This window comes from Gossypium hirsutum, chromosome A02, assembly GCF_007990345.1.
Source record: "Gossypium hirsutum isolate 1008001.06 chromosome A02, Gossypium_hirsutum_v2.1, whole genome shotgun sequence".
NCBI lineage: Eukaryota > Viridiplantae > Streptophyta > Magnoliopsida > Malvales > Malvaceae > Gossypium > Gossypium hirsutum.
The window spans coordinates 59,158,574-59,166,440 of NC_053425.1; the positions used below are offsets into that span (position 1 = coordinate 59,158,574).

Consider the following 7,867-nt stretch of genomic DNA (forward strand, 5'->3'; position numbering starts at 1 on the left):
CCAGTAAATCAGAATCCTGCTCTACGTACTATGTATGATTATGCTAAACCTAATTTAACAGGAATTGAGTCAAGTATAGTTAGACCTGCTATTGCTGCAAATAATTTTGAACTGAAACCTAATGCAATTCAAATGATACAACAGTTTGTTCAGTTTGATGGTTTGCAGGACAAGGAGCCCAATGCTCTCTTGGCAAATTTCTTAGAGTTTTGCGACACTTTTAAAATCAATGGCATTTCTAATGATGCCATTTGCCTTTGGTTATTCCCTTGTTGGTTGAGGAATAAGGCTAAACAATGGTTGAACTCGTTACCACGAGGGTCAATCACTACTTGGGAACAAATGACTGAAAATTTTTTATTAAAATATTTTTCGCTGACTAAAATAGCCAAATTACATAATGATATCTCTTTTTTTGTGCAGATGGATTTAGAATCACTCTACGATGCATGGGAGAGATACTAGGACCTTTTGTGAAGATGCCCTCACCATGGGTTACCACTCTAGCTACAGGTCCAAACGTTTCACAATGGTCTGAACCCTTTGACTTAGTAGATGATTGACGCAGCTGCTGGTGGAACTATCAATAATAAGACACCTGAGGCGGCTTACGAATTTAGTGAAGAGATGTCACTGATTAACTATTAGTGGCAAGTTATAAGGACAAAGCCGACGAAAGCAGCCAGTGTTTTCAACCTCGATACGGTTGTTATTCTATCTAACCAAGTAGAACTCTTAAATAAAAAGATTGACGGTTTGTGTAGTTCTACTCAGGTACATCTAGTGATGAGGTACGATTCGAATGGAGGAGGAGCATGCACAGAATATCAACCCTTCAACCCTAGCATCGATGAGGAACAAATGCAATATATGGGTAACAATAACTCTAGACACTAAAATAACCCGTATAGTAACACTTATAATGCAGGTTGGAGGAACCATCCCAATTTCTCGTGGGGTGGTCATAGAAATCGAAGGCCACAACATCCTTTGGGTTTTCAACAACCACTTTACCAGAAGGAAAAGAAGCCGAACCTTGAGGAGATGTTAAAAAAATTCATCTCGATGTCAGAAACTCGTTTCCAGAATACCGAGGTAGCCCTTAAGAATCAAAAAGCGTCAATCCAAGGGCTCGAAACTCAGATAGGTCAGCTTGCTAAATTGATATCTGAATGACCACAAGGTAGTCTGCCGAGTAACACTAAACACAACCCAAAAGAGCATGTGAAAGCAGTTACACTAAGGAGTGGGAAAGTGTTAGCTGAATCTGAAAAGAAGCCACCACACGAAGTTGACAAAAAGGAGGTCGAACCCAAAAACAATGATAATCCAAGGCCAAAAGAATATAGACCATCAATTCCATACCCAGTAAAGCATGGATGAACAATTCAGTAAATTTCTTAAACTTTTTAAACAATTGCATATTAACTTACCTTTTGTTGAAGCTACATCACAGATGCCTACATAAATAAAATTTTTAAAAGAGCTTTTGACAAACAAAAGAAAGTTTGAAGACTTATCTACAGTGGGACTTAATGAAGAGTGCTCAGCCATACTCCAGAATAAACTGTCACTCAAACTGAAAGATTCAGGAAGTTTTACTATTCCCTGCTTAATTGGTAGTTTGAATGTTGATAAAGCACTAGCTGATTTAGGCACCAGCATTAATTTGATGCCATGTAAAATGTTTAAACAACTTAGTCTTGGGGAACCTAAACCCACTAGGATGAGTACTTAATTAGCTGATAGATCAGTTAAATATCTTAGGGGAATTATAGAGGATCTACTTGTAAAAGTAGATAAATTTATATTCCCTGTTGATTTCATTGTGTTTGACATTGATGAAGATGTTGAGGTGCCTTTAATCTTAGGTCGGCCATTTTTAGCCACTGCTAGGGCTGTACTTGATGTGGGTGATGGTAAGTTGGTAGTTGAGTAGCTGACGAAGAGATTATATTTAAAATTTCTGATGCCATGAGATTTTCTAGAGAACAGGATGACTCATATTATTTTATCGGCTCTATTGATCATGCTACTCAAGATTCTTTTTAGGAAATCGTACACAAGGACATGATGATACTCTGTCTTGACCAAGGAGAGGGGATAGATGATGATTCTAAAATAGGAACCGAACTAAACTCCAATGAAACCTCCCCAAAACTAGCAGAATATGAGGGAGTTAAGGTAAAAGATGAACTTAAGCAAAAACCCTCTATTGACGAACCTCTCAAATTGGAACTTAAGTAATTGCCGAATCACTTGGAATATGCATTCCTTGGAAATAATTCCACATTACCGATAATTATTGCATCCTACTTGCAACCAAGGAGAAAGGGGAATTACTCCAAGTATTAAGAGAGCATAAAAGGGCCATAGGTTGGAAAATTTTTGACATTAAAGGGATTAACCCTTCTTTTTGCACCCACAAAATTCTAATGGAAGATGAATATAAACCATGCATGCAAGCCCAAAGACGACTGAACCCCAACATGAAGGAAGTTGTTAAAGCTGAGGTAATTAAACTTCTAGATGCTGGAATTATTTATCCTATTTCTGACAGTCCTTGGATGAGTCTAGTGTAGGGTTTTCCTAAGAAAGGAGGCATGACTGTTGTGGCTAATGAGAAGAATGAATTAATCGCAACAAGGATAATTATAGGTTGGAGAGTGTGCATTGATTATAGGAAGCCAAATGATGCCACGGGAAAAGACCACTTTCCCCTCCCATTTTTTGACCAAATGTTGGAAAGATTGTCAGGACACATGCACTACTGCTTTTTAGATGGAATCTCTGGCTATTTCCAAATCCTAATAGCTCCTAAAGATTAAGAAAAAACGACATTTACATGTCTATACGGTACGTTTGCTTATCAGAGAATGCCTTTTGGATTATGTAATGCTCCTGCTACTTTTCAGTGCTGCATGATGGCCATTTTTGATGAACTCGTAGAAGGCATCATGGAGGAATTTGACTTGGAGATTAAGGATAAGAAAGGAGCTAAAAATCTTGTGGCTGACCATCTCTCTAGGCTTGAAAACTCAAGTACCAAAGAACTAGATGACATTGAAATAAATGATCATTCCCTGAAGAATAATTTTTTGCTATATCTGATTCTGAGGTACCTTGGTTTGCAGATATTGCAAATTTTTTAGCCGTTAACATTATCCAAAAAGGGTTGACACATTAGCAAACGAAGCGATTCTTTTCTAATATGAAAAACTACTTTTGGGAAGACCCTTTCCTTTTTCATAAATGTGTAGATCAAATCAAAAGGAAATGCGTTACAAGGACAGAAGCATTGAAAATCTTGGAACATTGCCACTAAGGACCGACTGGAGGACATTACGGTGGAAATAAGACCGCACATAAAATCCTCGAATCAGGTTTTTATTGGCCCACTCTATTCAAAGATGCCAACAAGTACGTTACTTCTTGTGACAAATGTCAAAGGACAGGTAATATATTCAAACGTGATGAAATGCCTCAAACATATATGCTCTCATGTGAAATATTTGATGTTTGGGGTATCGACTTCATGGTTCTGTTCCCTAGTTCATTCGGGAATAAATACATCTTAGTAGCTATTGATTATATGTCCAAATGGGTTGAAGCCCAAGCTTTACCTACTAATGATGCTAGAGTAGTAGTACGATTCCTTAAGAAACTTTTCTCTTGATTTGGTACACCTAGAGAAATTATCAGTGATAGGGCTACTCATTTTTGTAATGCCCAATTCGACAAGATCCTTAAGAAATACGGAGTTCATCACAAAATAACTACCCCTTATCACCATCAAACTAGTGGCTTAAACGTATCCTAGAAAAGACAGTAAAGTTAAACAGGAAGGATTGGGCGATGAAAGTAGATGATGCTTTATGGGCTTATAGAGCTGCTTTTAAGACTCCCATAGGAACATCACCTTACAAACTTGTTTGTGGGAAAACTTGTCACCTACCGGTTGAGTTAGAACACAAGGCATTCTGTGCTATAAAATTTCTAAACCTCTACCCTAAACTTGCAGGTAAAAATAGGTTGATGCAGTTTGAACGAGTTAGATGACTAGCGAACCAATGCATATGAAAATTCGCGCCTATATAAGGAAGAAACGAAGCGCCGCCACGACGCCCGTTTGAAGCAACTAAGGCAATTTGAAGTTAGAGATCTTGTCCTGTTATATAACTCGAGGCTCAAATTATTTCCTGAAAAGCTTAAATCACGATGGTTAGGTCCTTTCGTAGTTCAAAATGTGTTTCCATATGGCTCAGTAGAGGTAATTTATCCATTATAAGGCACTTTTAAGGTAAATGGACATCGTCTCAAAATGCATAATGGTGAGAATTTCAAAGACAATAAAGAGGAGCTACGGCTCCACGAAATTACCTAATTATACCCACAAGGTAGAGTTGAGCTTAGACTATAAACAAGCACTTCTTGGTAGGCACCCCGAGCACTAACAGTGTTAACTTCTTTAAATTTTAGTCTCTAACATTTAATTCACTAACTGAGTCACTGAACACAGGGTTTCCAGAACCACACGACTAGGAACACGGGCATGCCGTAGGACGTGCACACACCACGGGATGCAACACAGCCATGCGATACGACCGTATAAAAATTGAGCAAAAACATTTCCCCAACACAGGATCCGATAAAGTTGCCAAGGTCGTGCAACATTGCCATGGGCAATCCTGCAAAAGTAACACGAGCAATTGACATGACCATGCCCACCGACCGTGGTCGAGCCTGTCAAAATAACACGGGCATTCGCCTACAAACACTGGCGTGGGAGAAGCGAACGGAGATCGACACGACCGTGCAACATGGTTGTGTACACCAATGCGCCCAATTTTGAAAACCACGAAACGCACGGGCTGAGATGAGAGCACACGGGCGTGCCCTACAACCGTGTGCCCCAATTTCTCTATAAACACCTATTATTTATTTTATTTTTATCTCAATATTTTGAAATTATTTTTTTATTTCCTTTTAATACTATTTTATCCTAAGTTTTTACAATTTTTTTTTTGGCTATTTCATTACGAGTAATTATGCTTCAGTATATCTCCTACAGAGTTCCTAATTTTATCACAGTCATAAAGAGCTCCAAAGCTTATCATCAAATAGGAACTAAAAACTCCAAGGGCAAAGGACTTATGGATTAATGAACCTCTACCACCGTCAGAGTATCCTCCTCCATCCTCATCATTGCTTTGGCCGATTATTCTCCATAACTCCAATTCAAGGAGTTCATTCATCATTCAGGAAGTTTCACTTCTCTCCCTATCTTATGATTATTTATCTATATTTTTTTGTCAATATATCTATCTTTGTACATTGAGGGCAATGTACAACTTAAGTGTGGAGGGGTCTTTTATATCATCATTAGAAATCCCTGAATTTTGTCTTATTCTTATGTGAATCACTCATATCACTATTAGAATGAATTTTGATTAATTTATGATTTTTATTGATATGTCTTGAATTAAAACATAGGCATTTATGCATTGATTGTTTAAACTTTAAGACATTAGGGAATCAAGCATGATAAGTTGATTTTTGAAGAATTAAAAACTTTTAGGTTGTTTCCCTAAGTTTAGATATTATCTTGAGTTGAAATTCAGAAGTTTGAACATCAAAAAGCCATAATTTTTGTGCGATATTGAGACTTTAGAGCATATTTTACTCCTTTCATGCTCACTTTTATTATGAGTGCGTCAGTATTGATTTGTTATTCTAGAACTTGCTTGATTGTGCATGTCAAGACCACACCATTTGATTTGATATGTTAAGATGATAAAGACACTTAGGATTAACCCACTCACTCCACAAAAGCCTACCTACATAATTAATCCTTAGTGAACCCTTTTGAGCCTAACAAACCATTAATTGATTTACCCTCAATATTAACCCATAACGCATTATTGTTGAAATCCCCTAATTTGATCCCTATTTTTGTTGAGATTTGATTTGAACTAATTGCTTAGCTATGTTTTATTCTTCTATGTATTTGATTTGTTCTTAAAAAAAGTGTACTTTAATACATATTAGTTGTAATTCGTCGTTTTTGAGCTTAAGTGCAATTCCATATTCTAAGAAGAAGCTTACTTGTATTCAACTAATGACTAGTCATTTTTCAAGCTAGGTAATTTTTCAATTCAATCTCGATTCTAAACTTTTCTTTCAGCTTTTGACCACACCCCCTAACCAAATCCACGTTTCAACCCTCTAAAAAGACCTTTCTGATTAATGTATTAGCTCAATATATAGTGGTGGAGATTTGATTTTCAAGCAAGCCTATGGTAATAAATTTTCATATTGACTAATGAGTGCTTTTATTGATGTCCTTAAACACCTTGAGTGATTTGAGTGAATCTTTAGCGAGGATGCTAAACTCTACGATATTTTGATCAAAGGTAATCATTTAGATAAGGGGAGACACCTATGTTTTCGTGATAAAATGCTCAACTTGTAATGTTTGAAACTCTAATGTACTTTTAGTTGAATTTTCAATGTATAAATACTTATAGATTATTTTGAGATATTATTGATAGGGATTATAAATTGAGAAGAATTTATTCTGATTGTATTTATTCTGATTGTGAGTTGAGGATTTTGCTTGAGGACAAGTAAATGCTTAAGTGTGGGGGTATTTGATAAACTTTAAATTATACATATTTTTATCCCATGCTTAGCACATTTATGTATGATTTCTCCTTAGATTTGGTGATTCGATGCTCCAAATCCTATAATTTCATGTTTTATACTTAGGTGAGCATAGGAGAGTAAAAAGGAGCGAGAAACGGGGCGAAAACAGAGAAAATGGACCCATGTAGGAAATCAACACGGCCTGGACTTTCTCACACGGGCGTGTCACACGGCTATGTCCCTTTGGCAGGATTGAAGCACAAGTTACACGGGTATACTACACGCTCGTGCCTGTTCAATAGCCTTGACCATGGGCTGGAGTAATCACACACGGGCGTGTCCCTGCCAAGCCCAAGTATAACCCTATTCGAAAAAGGCCAATTTTTAGGGCTTTTAGGCAGCCAAAAGCCTATTTAAACACCTAAGGAGGCACTTAAGAGGGGGACAGAGAGTAGGAAGCAATAAATTACTCAAGGAAAGCCAATTGATCCATATCAGAAGCTGAATTCATTATCAAGACTGAAGATCTCCTTTCAAGTCCCTTCAGGAGTTTTGGGTTTTCTTATGTTTTGTTATCTTTATGCTTTTGAGATATTTTCCTTCATAAGTATGAACTAAAACCCCTAAATACCTAAGGGGAATGAAACCTAATACGGATCTTGTTATTATTATCTGAGTTGTATGATAAATATTTGACATGTTCTTAATTATGTGTTGTAAATTCTTATTTTGATATTCCAAGATATTGATTCAATTTAACGCTCATATTCAGAGGAGGAATAGACCCTGTCTAAGAGTAAATTTGTCATAATTAAGAGGAGTTGATTGCGCACCTAGAGATAGGTGACAAGATTTTTCCAGATTAGGGTGAAACCTAATAAAGGAATCTATAGATCGAGTTAATGCAATTCTAGGGTGTTAATTAGAAAGAGATTTGAATTATTCAACCTAGGGTTAGACGTTATTAGTCTCGAGAGAGATAATAATATAACTTAGGGATTTCTACGGATCAAGTCAAATGAATAAATCATCTGATTCAGAGTCAAATAACAAGTGAAGTCTAGGTGGATTTTTCCTTAGGTATTGTCTCAATCAATCGAATTTTCCCAAAAGTATTTTCGCAAGTTTTCTTTCCATGCATTCTTAGTTAGTAATTAGTTTAGATAACCAAACCTCTTAATTTTTAGGCTAGATAATAAAAATGAAGTAAATACTAGTACTC

General features: G+C 36.6%; 1 non-coding gene across 1 annotated transcript; it reads right to left on the reverse strand.

Annotated features, from left to right (window-relative positions):
- Positions 1 to 391: 391 nt before the first annotated feature.
- On the reverse strand, positions 392 to 497 carry LOC121217247 (small nucleolar RNA R71). The gene has a single exon (XR_005913364.1). It is a non-coding gene; the product is annotated as a small nucleolar RNA R71 (small nucleolar RNA).
- Positions 498 to 7,867: the final 7,370 nt, after the last annotated feature.